The 15578-nt window shown below is 46.8% G+C and overlaps 1 protein-coding gene across 3 annotated transcripts in view; it reads left to right on the top strand.

The window, feature by feature from the left end:
• The window catches only part of RCAN1 (regulator of calcineurin 1), a 94928-nt gene that overhangs the window by 33877 nt on the left and 45473 nt on the right, over positions 1 to 15578 (top strand). The gene's annotated exons all lie outside the window — the stretch shown is intronic.

Below are 15578 nucleotides of genomic sequence, written 5' to 3'. Positions count from 1 at the left end.
TGTTGCTTATAAATCACAGTCTCATGGATGCTCTTTAAAATGGCACCAACCTCCATCTGGCAGCCACAGCCAGCCCTGGTTCTAGAGCAAATGCCTCATCTGGCCTGAAAGGGAGCCGCCCTGTTGGCCTTTTGATAACAAATTCCGAGCCCAGCTGGGAGGTCACTGAGGAGGCCACTCTAATTCTGCGACCTAAATAGCAAGACACCTGCTTTGCAGGAATGTGGCATACCCCCTGGGAGGCGCCCTTGCCATGCACTCTCCCTGGACATCAGGCCATTTCCTGCTCTTCCTAGTTTTTTATTTTTAGATTTTTCTTCTCATTAATACTCTGTTGAAACTGTCATGCTAGGTGTCCTGCTGGTTGAATACTTTTATAGGGCTGTAAACAATAGAGACTTTTCATTCTGTGTGATTTGTCTTTCGTTCCTTAATGGCACTGCCTCCATCCGAGAATGGCTGCTGTTTCTCTTTGGGCTCCTCCTTCTCCGTGATCAGAATTTAGCAAACGGAGAATGGAGAGGCCAGGGGGGTTGGGAAGGGTGGGAACTTCCTCTTCCTCCTCTTCTTCCATCTGAGGAAACTTTTCAAGTAAGAGGAGAGAGAGGGTATGAGTAATACTTTCTCAGATTGAAAAGATCGTTAAGGGGCACTGTCAACCCATTTTTTGACCCTCGGAGATGTTCACCTTTGTTTCCTGTTGTTTTTCTTTTTTCTTTTCTTTTCTTTTCTTTTCTTTTCTTTTCTTTTCTTTTTTTTTCTTTTCTTTTCTTTTTGTTGTTTTTCTTTTCTAAGGTTATTTACTTATTTATTTATTTTAGTAATCTCTACACTCAACGTGGGGCTCGAACTCACAACCCCGAGATCAAGAGTCCGTGTGCTCTTCTGCCTGAAGCAGAGAGGCATCCTTGTTTTGTTCCTTTAAAACAAACAAAAAAAAGATTTTATTTATTTATTTGAGAGAGAGAGAGAGAGAGAGCATGGGCAGGGGGGAGGGGCAGAGGGAGAGGCAGAAGCAGACTCCGCACTGATTGGGGAGCCTGATGTGATCCCAGGACCCCAGGATCATGACCTGAGCTGAAGGCAGATGCTCAACAGACTGAGCCCTCCAGGCACTCCTGTCCTGGGCTTTACTAAGGACTTGACTCCTAGTTTTCCTTACTGTGCCCAGTCCTGGAGCTTTTTGAGCAAGGCAGTCAGGGTCTTAGAAACCGCATTTCATTTGGATGAAATGTTAGAATTGTATTTTTGAACTGTAAGATAATCTTTGGGAAAAAAATCATGAGAAATGCCGTTGGTTATTTACACTTTGCAGCTTGAAGGTATTTCCAAAGGGTCTTTCCCACCCAAGCCTAACACTTCTCTGAGGCAACTGAGCCCATCTCTAGAAGGACCTGGAACTCTGACTCACTTGCTCAGTGTGTTTTTGCTTTTTGGCGAATTTTCTAGTGCTTGTCAAAAAGATATTTTTGAAGCTTTTTGGCCTGAATCCCCCCCTCCCTCCTCCTCACCAGTCTGGTTCACAAACATTGTCTGCGGTGCTTGCCATCTTGTGTTTTTTCTTGACTGGCGACCAGCTTCTTTATGCATCTGTCTAGGGACATGAGCCCAGGGAGGCTTGCAGGTCTTGGGTCTTAGACTCACAGCTCCTGGGGTTTGGATCCCTGCTCTGTGCAACCTCAGGCAAGTCAGGCAACCTCTCTGGGGTTGGATTCCCTCCTCCATAAAGTGGGATGGATACTGCGTGCCTCTTGGAACCCAAGGCCGCCCCTGGAGGTAAGGGGCCTAAGAAAACCATCAGGGCCCCCAGGGCAATCACCACACCCATTTCTCATCCTCTCCACCGCCCCGGCCCCCACCCTGCTCCCCTCCTCGTTCCCAGGAGCCCATCCAGTGCCTGCTTTTGCAAAGCACTGTCTTCCAGCAGCTTCGGGTTGCAGCACACAATCCCTGCAGCCCCAAGGACGTGACAGCATAATGGCCTGTCAAGTGAGCCACAGTGATCTTTGAACATGAGCCCCGATCTGATTATTCTTCGGTCATTCAACCCCAGGCAAGAATGGATTCATACTTTCCACTGCTGCCTGCGCCAGCCGGTTTCCATATCAGCCAGAGCCTCAGGAAGATGGAAGGACAGTCATTCTTTCCATTCGTGCTGACCCCGCTCGCTATCAGGCCTGAGTGCCAGCACGTTTAGCTCGAGGAGGCTGCCAAGTGCTGACCAGGCTGCGCAGGCCGGCTTCCGTTTCCAGCACACGTGAGGGTAGATAAGATGACTCTGGGCATTCTCACGCTGGACTCACCTTACCTGGGAAAGCAAGACGGACAGGCCGCCTGCTCCCTGCTTGGGAGGCTGTGGCCAATTCACTTGTATTTTGAGCCACTGAAGTAAGTGCAGGCCCGAGCCTTTGGGTCTGAAATTAATGCAGTGTGGCATCTCCCCTGACCCTGTTCCCTGATGCCTGCTGTAAATTGTAAAGAATCAGATTGATAGAAAGTCTTGCGTGAATTCTTCCCTGGGAGAGAGATTGGAGGGTGGGGGTGTGTGGGGGGGGTATTTCTATTTGATAGAATGGGTAGGCGATTTCAAAGAAAACAAAACAAAATTCTTCTGCTCAGGGTCATTACTGAAAACCGGTGGCCCAGATGGAATTGGAGTTGGAGCCCATGGCCCCGAAACCTGCCAACCCACCAGCTCCCTTCCCCGAGCCCTGGGACGTTGCTGACACTCGGTTTCAGTTTTAGAAAACTCATTCCAGGGAAATGAGAGATGGGTCTATTTTAGGACCCTTGGCTAATTCATTTTATTCTGTTTTCTGTAAAGCAAAGAGCATTATTCATCAGCAGGGAGAAGTAATGTCTGAGCGGTGCGACTCCACTGAGTCGGGTTCAGGGGGGTCATGATTACTGAATCCGTCCTGAGCATTTATCAAGTACGTGCATTGACTCGTGAATTATTAAAGCTGGGAGGGGCTTCGGTTATCATTGTATCCAGCGGCTCCCAAATCTGGCTGTTTATGGGTATCACCTAGAGGCCTTATTAAAAATTCAGATGTCCCGGTCTTTACCCCAGGCCCAGGGTCAACGATCTGGACTCTGTCTTCAGCGCTGTGATTTTAGCAAGCTCCCCGGGGGCAGTTCCTAAACAGCCAGCCTAAACAGCTCTAAGGGGTCCACATTTGGAAATCAGAGTCCAAATCCTTTTTTCATTTCCTTGAGTTTTTTGTTTTGTTTTGTTCGTTTGCTTGCTTTTCTTGTTCTTCAGGTGAGCGGCTGAGATGCTGGGTGACCTTGCCAGGGGTCATACAACTCACGAGTGTTGACTTGGGACTGGCAACCCTGGCCTGCTCTTCCCAGGGCTTCAGTGTGATCAGAGCCCAACAGGGTGGCCAGCAGAGGCTGGTGGCCAACGCACTGTATGCAGAGCCACACAGACCCCTCGTGGTGACATTCTGTAGTGTGACCGAGGGCCCTGCAAAGTCGCTCTGGCCACGAGGTAGCACTCAGAGGACCCACTAAGTTCAGGAAATTCTTCTCCAACCCTTAGGAAGGGCTACTTTTAGGGCTGTCTACAAAGTCTTCTCTCCCACTCCCTAGGACCCAGAGAGGGGCCCACCAGGACCAGGGCAGATGCCAGGCTTGGCCCCAGAATAGAGCCAGTCTGTCCAGTCTACCTGCTGCCCTGTGACAGCAGCCTGCTTAGGAATCCTGCCTACCTTAGGCAACCGGTTTGGTTGTCTGTGACAATGAATGTCTGCCACAGATGGCTTCAGCCAAATGGCCCATTTAAAAATGATTGTCTGGGTGCCTGGGTGGCCCAGTCAGTTGAGCATCTGCCTTCCTATCAGGTCATGATTCCAGGGTCCTGGGATCGAGTCCCACGTCGGGCTCTCTGCTCAGTGGGGAGTCAGCTTCTCCCTCTGCCTCTGCCTGCTGCTTCCCAGCTTGTGCTCTCTCCCTCCCTCTCTCTCTCAAATAAATAAGTAAAATCTTTAAAAACTAAAAAAATAAAAGTGATTGCCCACTAGGCTTTGGATGCACCCTAGTTATCACTTACTTGGCTCAGTGGAGAGATGGTGAGAATATGTACTTTGGTCTGTCTCAGATTTCTAGGGGTTCTGGTTAATTGCCGCTCACAGCAGGAGACTACTGACCTTTGATATAATACTTTTCTTAATTTCCTCCTGCAAGATGATCCTGATATCTTTTATTCTATATCACCCCTTCCTGGAGTTTTTCAGTGTAATATTCTAACTTCTTTCCAGATCAGATAAGTAGAAATTCATTTTCTAGATTGTGCTCATCCTTGGTACTTATTTAACATGGAGTCCAGCAGGATGTCCTCATTCGCTTACCCAAATTATATATTCTGGGGGTAAAAATCATGAGGTAAGTAGTCAGAGAGATACAAGGGTCTAGGACAATGCAGCGTCTTATGTTTCCACTGCATTCATCTTACCCTTTCACGTGTTTGAATCAGCACCTCCAGATTGGTGGCCCCCTAGGCTCTGACCTTAGCGGGCTCGACCTTGTCCTATTCAACCCCTTGCAGTAGTCTGCAGACTGACATGCAGACTTCTGTGCAGACTCCACATCGGGCCAGCCACCTACCTGTCCAATGGGACTTCTGCTCGAATGCTCACAGGCCTCTCAAGCTGTGTGTGTCCAAACCTGGGCCACGGGCTCTGCTCCTGAACTCGCCACCCCTCTTTTGTTCTCTCCCATCCACGGAGTTGTTGGGGCCAGAAACAGGAGAGATGGTGTTGCCACCGTCTCTCTCATCCTCATTGATTCAGCAAAAAAGTTTTGTAGATTTCACATCTAAACATGCTTTCCCTCAGTTTCCACTTCCTTGTCCTCACTAGACACTGTCTCTGAGACTGTCCCTTACCTAGGTGACTGCAGCCGCCCCGCTACCTAGCTTTGCTGTCCTCCCTGGCAGCCTCTGATCCACCTCCAGCCTGCTCCCTGCAGGATCTTTCCAAAGATCTTTTCAATCATCTCACTGCCCTGCTTTGAACAATTTCCCACTTATCCACTGTCTATAAGATAAAATTCAAAATCTTTACTTGGCAAATAAGGCCTTTTGTTTGGCACCAGCTCACATCTCTGCTCCCCTCCCCCTGCCTTTCCCTAGCATGGCTCATTAGTACAGGGATGGGGACCCACCAGGTTCCACAAGGTGCAGGCTCCTTGGGTGGTAAAGCTGGCAGTAGCTCTGCCTGGGATGCCTCACCCCAGTCCTGCATCCAGTTGGCCCCCGCTGTTCCTTCTGGTCGCCTTGTAAAATTGTTTTGGGGATTTTTTTGTTGTTGTTGTTTAAAATTTTATTTATTTGAGAGAGAAAGAGAGAGAACGAGTAGGGGTAAGGGCAGAGGAAGAGGGAGAAGCAGACTCCCCGCTGAACATGGAGCCTGACTTGAGGCTCAATCCCAGAACCCTGAGATCATGACCTGTGAGTGAGCTGAAGGCAGATGCTTAACCAACTGAGCCACCCAGGCACCGCTACTCTTAAAGTAGTTTTTTAAAGAGTCTTCATGTTTTAGAGCAGATTTATGTTCACAGCAAAATTGTGGAATGATGCAGAGATTCCCCATATGGCCCTGCTCCACCCTCCCCCCACATGCACAATCTTCCTGTTATCCACATCCCACACCTGATTAATGATCTGCAGGGATGCATCATCATCACCCAAAGTCCATAGTTTGCATGAGGCCTCACTCCTGGTATTGTGTGGTACTTCCCGGGGGTCTGGGCAAATGTATAATGACATGTATCCACAATTACAGTATCAGATGGAGTATTTTCACTGCCCCCAAAGTCCTCTGTGCACTGCCTGTTGATCCCAGACAGTCTTAGTAGAGACTGATTCTTCCCAGCTAACCTCTGCTCCTCCCAATGAAGAAACTGTCTTGGTCTTGCCCTGCTGGTTTCTAGCATGTTACAAGCTTGTCATGTCATATGTTGTCAATAAGTGTTTGATGAATGAATGAATGAATGAATGAATGAATTGGCCATACATTTAAAAACCAAGTCCTAATTGAACCAAAGGGGAAAGCATGATTCATTGGGTACCTTTGGGTCTTCTCCTGCTTGATCATTTGTATTATAAAATTCATGTGACTGCAGTAGATTTCCTGCCAAGCAGCAATTAGACCCCCTGGAAATCTGCCCAATTTCAACGTTAAAACATCCTGTCTGTTTACCAAAATGTATGGACGTCTGCAGTGCCCGTGCTTTATCCTCAACCTGCTATAATTCCTTTCTTCTGAAGACTCTACTTCCTGGCTGGTTTTTGGTTTTATTTTTAATAAAATTCATCATCCTTCCTTAAAAAGAGAGGTTGAGTTTAAGAGCATGCAAGGCACCCATAGATTATTTCATACTAGTAAGAGGAGGACTCCTCCAAGCCTGGAACTCCCAACAGCCGCCCACTCCACAGCAGCTCACTGTGTCTGAATTGGATGGTGTCCCAGGGGCTCTCTTCTCCTACTCACAGGCTCCTCTGGAAGCTGTCCAGAGCCCCGTCCTGGGGGAGCCCTCAGTTCTCAGAAAAGCATGGGTCAGGGAGAGGGCACAGGCCCTGGGGCTGGGAGGGTACAGGTGTGTGAGCCCATCGAGCCCACGGCCTCAATGATCGCGCTGATCTGACAAAGTGCAAACCCCTGTCCTTGTGTTGGAAAACAGAAGGAAGAACTAGAAGGCCAGTTAGGGAATCGTAGAATTTTATCATTGAAGAGGAGCTAGGGACCATCTCCAGTAAGCGACATCACTGAGCTCTTGGACTCAAATCAGAATCTTCCCCAAGTTCCCCCTCATGCTGTACTTCTCCTCTGACCATCATATCTGGGGTGCAGCATTTTGGAGACTTCATTGGACCCTGGCTTGCTCACCCACTCAGAGTGACCGAGAGTTAACCATCCTGGACAGTGTGATGGAAGGAGCCCAGGCTCTAGCTCTGGCTCTGCACAGGTTGGACCAACTCAATTTGTTTGAGTTTGTGTCCTCATCAGTAAAATGACTCCTACCTCAAAGAGCTATGCTGGGGACGAAATGAAATGATGTGTTTGAGAGTCACACAGGGGTCCCTCTGCAAACTGCTGCCTCATCTGTTCTCCTGTGCTCTGGTTAGCAGAGTTTTTGCGTGGTCCTTCCAATTAGTGGATTCCTGCTGAGGAAGTCCTAATCATGGATCTTCCTGTGTTAAATGCCTTTTAGAAAATACCTTGACTCTACGTCTTCTGCTTCGTAACCTCCAGGCATAGATTCCCCCCAGGCTCTAGGCTTTATTTCCTTTAAGATGGTCTCATCTCGAGAGCAGGACCACCTCAGCCATCATGCTGGGCATACACAAGAAGCTCCATGGTCAGGAGGAGAGAGGGGGGAGGAAAGGCTGGAAGAAGGAAATGATCTCCTTAGCAAGCTGAGTGTGGTAGTTCCAAGCAGGGACAAGGCAAAGAACTGTGTGTTTTCCTGTGGCATGTCGTTACCCCTCCTAAGGGTAGGCCTGGGCCATGGAGGACCTCCCAGGCTTGTTCGGACCATATGTCTGCAAAGGCCCCAGAACCAGGTTTGGTAAAGAGGGACCCATGACACTGCTCAAAAACTCACTTGATGGAAAAGGACCCATTTTAGCAGATGCCCTCAAATTTTGCATTGAGAGCGGCCACCTTTCTTTGCCTCTCATTTCTTCTTGATTCTCCATCTGTCCAGTTCCACCTTCTAGCGGCCATGCTTTTGCATTCAGATGGTTAATATTTACATTCTGTGCTGTGACCGTTGCCCATGTTTTATTCATACGTTAATTCTAAAACCTGAGTATCGGTAAGGAGAGTTTACGCCGTTATAGCTGTAAAAATATTCTTTTAGACCTGGGCCAACCAGTTGGTTAGGATTATACCTCCTTCGAAGTAGGTCCAACTTCATGACCCAGGAGGCACTTGAAGAGAATGTATTAAGATCAAAGGCAAATGGATACCCCTTTATACACTCCAAAATCTGCCAGTTTAAAATCATGTCATGTTATGCTTTACTTCATATTTGGACCTTGACTTAGTTGAATAGCATTTTTATTTTCCTTAGAGTTTCTATGTGTGTGTGGGTATGTGTGTGTGTCACGCTCTTTACCATAGTCTGAAGTTTTTGCATCTTCTCAATGATGGGAAACTTTCTATTATTTCCATCTTTGCATTCTGGATTGGCTCTTCTCAAGATCTGAGGCTTTCCTGCCACCAGGGTACTTCTCTTCACTCCTTCCCTGATCCAGTATTTCTAAGATCCTGTGTCTTCATCTCTTGTGGTTCATGCCTTCATTTTGCTGGACTACATTCACTTTAACTCCCCCCTCTTCCCCAAGAGAGAATGAAAAGTGAATTGTCTGATTTCTTGAAATAGCTTAAAATACACGTCCCACTCAATTGCTGGTTTTTCTCTGCATGTAGAACTCTCCAGTGAATGCTGTTCTCTCCCAGAACTTTTAGAGAAGACAGCTTGTCTTCTAGAGTCCAGTTTGGCTGATGTGAACGCTGATGTCAGTCTGACTAACACAGTTTTGTAGGTAATTTGTCGGGGTTTTTTTTCTCTTAAAACATTTTTCTTCATCTTTTATATTCTGAAATGCTTTGCGGATATGTGAACGTATGAGTCTTACTCATTATAGTCTTCATTTGATGACTTATTTCCATCTGAAGACTCATCTCCATTAGACCTGAGAATTTTTTTTTTTTAAGCATCCCTAATCTCTTCCCTTTCATTTATTTCTCTTCTTTCTGGAACCTTAGTAATTGACTGAATGTTGGGCCTCCTGAACTGGTACTCTCTATCTCTTATATTTACTATCTTTCTATGTTTTTGTGACACAGGTCATTTTGGTAGTGTTCTACTAACTAGAGAGGCAATGTCTGTTACAATAACAAACATTGTAAGTCAGAGTGTTTAGGAGATACAGGAAGGTCTTAGAGGAGGCAAGAGGGATGGTTCTTATTGACAAAAAAGAGAAGGAGCCAAGAGTGAGTTGAAATACAGAAAAATGTCATAGTAAAAAGGTTGATGTTAATTTGAGTTTCTTGGCTTTGGTAGTCTTGAAAAGTAGAAATTGAGGTCATTGACTGAGGCCAAAGACTCAGGTATAAGAAGGTATGAAACCCCTGAGGAAGCAGCAAGTGGTGAGTGGGAGTCTGACCTGGAAGCCATGAAGATGAGCCTGAAGTTAAATAGGATGTATTTGTAGGGGGACCAGTTGACCAGTTGGCTTTAAGTCCAATACCTGGAACCTGTGAACAGGAGTGGGTTGGAAATTGAACAAGACAAGCACAGGAACAGGATATTGACAAAGGAACTCAACCAAGGCAAAATATTCTCATCAGTGATGTTTGTATGAGAGATTAGCTACATAATCTTGACTTTATCCCAGTCTGTGATTTAATGTTTTCCCCATGTCCCTCGCTGCTCCCTCAGTGTCCATCACCATGCCAACGTTTGTCCCAGGAAGAATTGAGACAAAAAGGAATTGGAAGCATTCAGTCCCCCAAATTTGAGGGTCTCTGCTAACGTCTTTCCATATACATCAAGTCTGCCCTCAGACATTATCCTTGGATTGCCATTGTAAAAGCAAAGTCTCACCCAAGAGAGTAATTTCATCTTGCACCAGAGTTTCCAGCTGACATTGGCTGGGATCTAGGAGCAGATTACCAGATAAGCCAAGTTCACTCACTTTCATTGACTTGAGAATGTCGAAACTGAAAGGGACCTCAGAGATCAAGCCAAGTGGTTTCGAAACGGTCTCATTTTTGGGTTTTGTTGTTGTTTTTAATGAAATAAATACTGTTCTAAAATGAACTCTTCCACTGAACCCAACACATAAGTGAGGCAAAGAGTCACTCCCCCGTTGTGGAGTAGCGGTCTGCCCTGGAGCCCCACACAGAGTTCCCCTTCACTTCCAAATGCTCCTAGGATTTCCCCTTCTTTCATAATCGATGACACAGAGTCCAGATGAGGGCAGGCGGGGTCAGAACTATACTCTGGCTCCATGTGTTCTGTTTGCTGTGCTCTTCTTGTTGCCACCAAGAGGCAGCGGATCCTGGACAGGGAAGGGCTGTTTATGAAGCCAGACTGTGACATTCTAGCTCCTCACAGGGAAGAAAGGAGCTGTCTCAGGAGAGTTATAATCTGAGGCTTTTTTTCTCTTCCTTTTTTTACCTTCGGCTCTTATGAAATCCCTCAGGATCTAATAAGGGAGCTAACTGCTCATGTTCTAGTCCCACAGATGCACGTGAGCCCTCCAGACAAAGTGCAGGTGGATTCTGTAGATTTCCCAGTCTACATCCTTGGCATCGCCGTGCACTGTGCCTCCCTAGCAATGAACAGGGCCCTTCTTGCACTGGGATGCCCATTCTCTGCCTTGTCTTGGTCACCTATTAATGTTAGTGATAATTAAATTACTTCTCTGAGAGGCAAGCAAATAAAAGCGGTTTGCAGTAATTTACCAAGTCTTCATAATTAACTGTGAAGTCATCTAAAATTTTTATCCCTATTGTCTGTAGCATTTTAATTTTAAATGAATTGATTGGCATTATTAGGGAAATTTAATTTCATTACTTAAAAGGACATTCATGTTTTGACATAATATGTCTTTTTTGAGAAGTAAAGATTTTATTATTTATTTGTTTGTTCAGAGAGCGCAAGCAAGCATGTGTGTGAGCAGAGGGAGGGGCAGAGGCAGAGGGAGAGAGAGAGAGTCTCAAGCAGGCTCCGTGCCCAGCACAGGACCCTACTCGAGCGCTTGATTTCACGACCCTGAGATTGTGACCTGAGCCGAAATCAAGAGTCGGACACTTAACCAACGGAGCCACCCAGGAGCCCCTCACCTTTATTCTTTTTACAATTATTGTTTCCTTACTTGATTTCTCTTATTTTCTCTGGAGTATATTTTAACTGTAACAATTTTTTTTTTTGTTATTTTTTACTCTGAATTTTTAGAAAGGGCATTTTTCATTGTTGAAAATTGACTGGTTTTCTTTAAAAGTCTCTACAGGCATCACACTATTGAAAATTCAAGTCAGGGGCCTGGGCTCCTCGTACAGGGTGCTGGTAGCCATGGGCTTCAGTGCCCCGCCCCCCCCTTCCCTGTCCTCTGCCCCTCCACTCCAGTCTGTGGTTGGACTTCCAGGAGAAGCAATGGGAATGCCTCCGTGTTCACCTCCACTTCTTTCCTCTCCCCCAGCCCCGAGGGCCTCTGTCCTCCTGAGGTTCCTTAAATCCTTTTTCTTTTTTTTAAGATTTTATTTATTTATTTATTCATGAGAGACACAGAGAGAGTGGCAGAGACACAGGCAGAGGGAGAAGCAGGCTCCTGTGGGCAGCCCGATGCAGGATTTGATCCCAGGACCCAGGGGTCACGCCCTGAGTCAAAGGCAGTTGCTCAACCACTGAGACACCCAGGTGCCCCGAGGCTCCTTAAATCTTGCCCTGAGCCCAGTGACCTCTGGCTCTAGTTATCTCTGTCCAGTTATCTCTCCATATCCACCCCTCACCCCTCCATTCTGGAAGCTCTGCCCCGGCTTTTCCACCTGAGCCCCGCAAGCTGCATGGTGCTTTCCAGGATGGAGAGGCTCCTGCCTTCTCTCTGCAGCTCTGGACAGTCTTTCCCATTGGATAACAGTCAAAAATGGGTCTCTAACCTAAGACATGCTAACATGGAAAGAATCACCATAGAAGGAAGATACCATTCATTCGTTAGAATTCATATTACATTATTTTAAATACCTGAAAGGAAATGGCTCGGTCTTACAGGATTTTTGGCAGCTTCTGCACAGCGGTTCCCCCAACTTCAACAATAAGATTTATTCCACAAAATCTCCCCGTGAGCTGCCATTTAATACTGAAAGGCAGGTGAAAAGGCAGGTCTAAATGTATCCTTTTTTGCTGGTTCTGCCCCAGTTGTCCCTGAGCACAGAAACTTAGAGAAACAAAACTCTCTTAGAGCCCCTGTCCTTAACATATGATCCACAGGGAACACCCCCATTGATGTAAGGAGACCCTCGAAAGAGCCAGTCTACTATAAATGTCAAGGAACCAAGGTGGCCCCCACTCACCTTGGCTCCCCAGCAGCATTGTCATCTCTCACCAGCAGACACACTTTTTAGACTCAGTTACAGCTTCACATTATTGCGAAGCTGGAAAATTGAATTCTCAAAGTTAACCAAAAGGTTAGAACACATTTAAGGGGTGCCTGGGTTGCTCCATCAGTTAAGTGTCTGCCTTCAGCTCAGGTCATGATCTCAGGGTCCTAAGATCGAGTCCCACGTGGGACTCCCAGCTCAGCAGAGTCTACTTCTCACTCTCCCCTTCTGCCCCTCCCCACTGCACATAACCTCTCTTTCTCTCTCTTTCAAACAAATGAATAAAATCTTTAAACACACACCCACACCCACACACACACACACATTGGAGGTCAAGCTCTTAACAGCCAATCTAATTATATTAGCAAGGTCTTTTGGGGGGGAAAGCATCGCATCAAATAAAGAATGTCTTTAGTTTGCCCTTTCTCCCACCCAATGTGACTGCAAAAAAGTATCTAGATTCCCAGGTGGAATTCTGGCTTGAGGGGCCGATGAGGCACCAGCCAAGCCTTCAGTAGCCAGCTGAAGTGCTGAAGCAGGAGGTTGGCTTTCAGTGGGCACATTGAACTTCCTCGTAATGGGACCATGGTGGGCTTTCAAAGCTGGAGCTCAGGTCGTGAGCAGAGGGCTCACGTCCCCCTGGAAGCTGCTTCAAGTGCAGTGCCACCCGAATCTGCCAACACGTCCACTGTTCTCAGAGCTAAGCTCTTCCATGTAGCTGTCCATCAAGTGGAATTTGGTCCTGACTGTGAGAACAACCAACCAAAGGCATGAGAGACATAGGACAATATCTGTTTCACTCTGATTATCTTCTGTCCACGTAGCAGATAGAACTCAGGACTATAACTGGAAAAAAGAGAAGCACATGGTCCCTTCCCATTTTTCCTCTTACATTCCTATTTCATTACACCAGCAGCAACAAGTAAGAAACTCTTTTTTTTTATTTTTAAGATTTTATTTATTTATTCGTGAGAGACACAGAGAGAGGGGCAGAGACAGGAAGCCTAATGTGGGACTCGATCCCAGGACCCCAGGATTACAACCTGAGCCAAAGGCAGATGCTCAACCACTGAGCCACCCAGGAGTCCCAAGTAGGAAATTCTAATGAAGCCCAGACTTGCTAGAGACTTCCTTGGTTGTCCATTAAACCTTACAAAGACTTCCCCCAAGCATTTTTCCTGTCTGTAACTATGCTGAAGTTGTAAGTTTTGAAGTTGATTTGAAAATCTAAATGGTTGGTTACCTCCTTTTGCTAACAGAGGGTTGCCTCTTAGAGCTTGAATATTCCAAGTTTCTATTTTAGTGGAAATGATCTGCACCTTTCTTACTTGAAAGCATTTAGGTGGTGCCTACACAGCCTGGAACTACAGAAACATTTAGAACCATAATGGGCTTTGGGGGTGTGAGGGTGGGTGGAAGACAAAGCAATACCATGGATCAGATATTTCGTTGAAAGCCATCAGGTGAAACAACAATGAAGTGAAGGTGATAAGCATGAATCTGACCTACCATTGGCCCCCTCTTCGGGTAAGATTTGAGCCTTATAGGTCCTGTGTGTCTTCAGGGGTCAGCCCCACTCCATGTGACCTGGGGAGCAAGTGATTGGGCCGCACCTATGTTTCGTACCTACATGTGTGACCCCAGAGTAGGGGTAGGAAGAGAAGGGGTTAGTTCCCTATTCTCTTGTCACACTCCAGTGAGGGACCCCAGGGAGTCTGAGAATCCTAAATTTGTGCCTGGCCTTGCAGGTCGCTATGAGTGTCTGTCAGCTTGAGGTGCTTTGACAAAGTACCACAGACTGGGTGGCTTCTAAACAACAGAAATGTATTTCTTACAGTTCTGGAGGCTGGAAGTCTTGAGATCAGGTGTCAACGTGCTTGGGGTTTGGAGAGAGCCCTCTTCTGGCATGCACATGGCCAACCTCTCCTCTCCTCACATGGCTGAAAGAGTGGGGGAGCTCTAGTCCCTCTTCTTGTAAAAACACCCACCCATTCCAGAAGGGTCCACCCTCAAGACCTAGTTGCCTCCTAAAGACCCCACCTCCAGGTACCACCACACTGGGCAATTAGGACTTCCACATATGAATTTGGGAGGCAAAGGGCAGGATACATTCAGTCTATTACAGTAACTATCTTTTTTTTTTCTCAAGGTAGGAAGATAGAACATATTTTATTTTAAACTCATTATTGATGTATATTTTTAACCATTTAGGTACAGGATAGGCAGACCTGCATTTGTTCGTGAAAGGTGGCCTGCTATAAACCCCAGTGCTGTGCTAGTGAGTGGGCATGGACCCCTCCACACAGGAATTGGAGACCTGGGGTTGGGAACAGACTTTTCAGGCCCAGAAGCCATCAGTGTGTGTTGGGGGCTGGGGAGAGCAAGGGATCGGGGAGGCTGGGGGAGGGGGTGCCTCGCCTTGCGCATGCACACCTGCCACGCGGTTTCCCTCCCTCTGCCTCGGGAAAGGGCACCTTCATCCGTCCCCAAGCCACCCATTCCATCCTTCTATGGCTCTGAAATATTTCCTTCTTCTCTGCAGCCAAAAGTATCCCCATTTCCACTGTGGCATCGTCTAGTACCATCCAAAAAGCTGGCAGTTGAGGCAGGGAGGCAAAAGTGCTCCCGAGTGGGCACAGCAACCCGCCTGGAGTGCAGGAGAAGGGGTGCGGGAAATGGCCTTAAATTCATGTGCCATTCAAAGGCGAGGCGGGAGCGCTCATTCTGTGCACCTGCTTGGCGCTAAGCACGCATGTGTCCGCCGCGTCCACGGAGCCCCACCTCCAGGAGCAGGTGTTTCTGCGTGGACGGAGCCTGGCGGAGCGTGGCCGCTCTGCGGGGCCTTCCATCACTGCCTCCCAAACTGTCTGTGGGGATGACCTGCTTTGTTTCAATTTACAACCTCTTGCCAACGAATAAATACAACATAATAAAAGTAAATTACGAAAAGAATAAAGTGGAACAGGAAGATGTACAACACACAAGCCTTAACTTCTTATTAGATGCAACAGACATGCAGTTTTTCTGATAAATTGCTTTCGAAGTTTAAATGCCTTCCTCCCTATTTCTCTTCTGACCTGGCAGACCAGCCCCCATCACAGACCATACTTGGGCAGGACTATCCTAAATGATGAGCAGAGGTCAAAGCTTGTATTTAAAATTATAAAAATGTATGTTTATGATGATGACGTTTTCATGAAATTTTCAGGGAAAAAAAAATCAATGCACATCATGTTCAATTTGCATTACTCTTCATCTGTTTTTAAATCTTTTCAGGTTAACAAGCACACATTTTACGTAGCTATAGTCCTTAGGCTTGTTTCTATTCTGCTTTTACTCACTGGCCCTTTTCTCACATCTACATCCAGAGAGCCCCTTCCGGGGTCCCAGCCTTGTCACCTGCCACCTGGTCACCTGGTGGCTGTCCCAGCTTGCACACTGTTCTCCCCTCTCACCTCT

This window comes from Canis aureus, chromosome 30 (assembly GCF_053574225.1).
Source record: "Canis aureus isolate CA01 chromosome 30, VMU_Caureus_v.1.0, whole genome shotgun sequence".
In the NCBI taxonomy this organism is placed as follows: Eukaryota; Metazoa; Chordata; class Mammalia; order Carnivora; family Canidae; genus Canis; species Canis aureus.
This window is presented reverse-complemented; position numbering and strand designations above follow the sequence as displayed.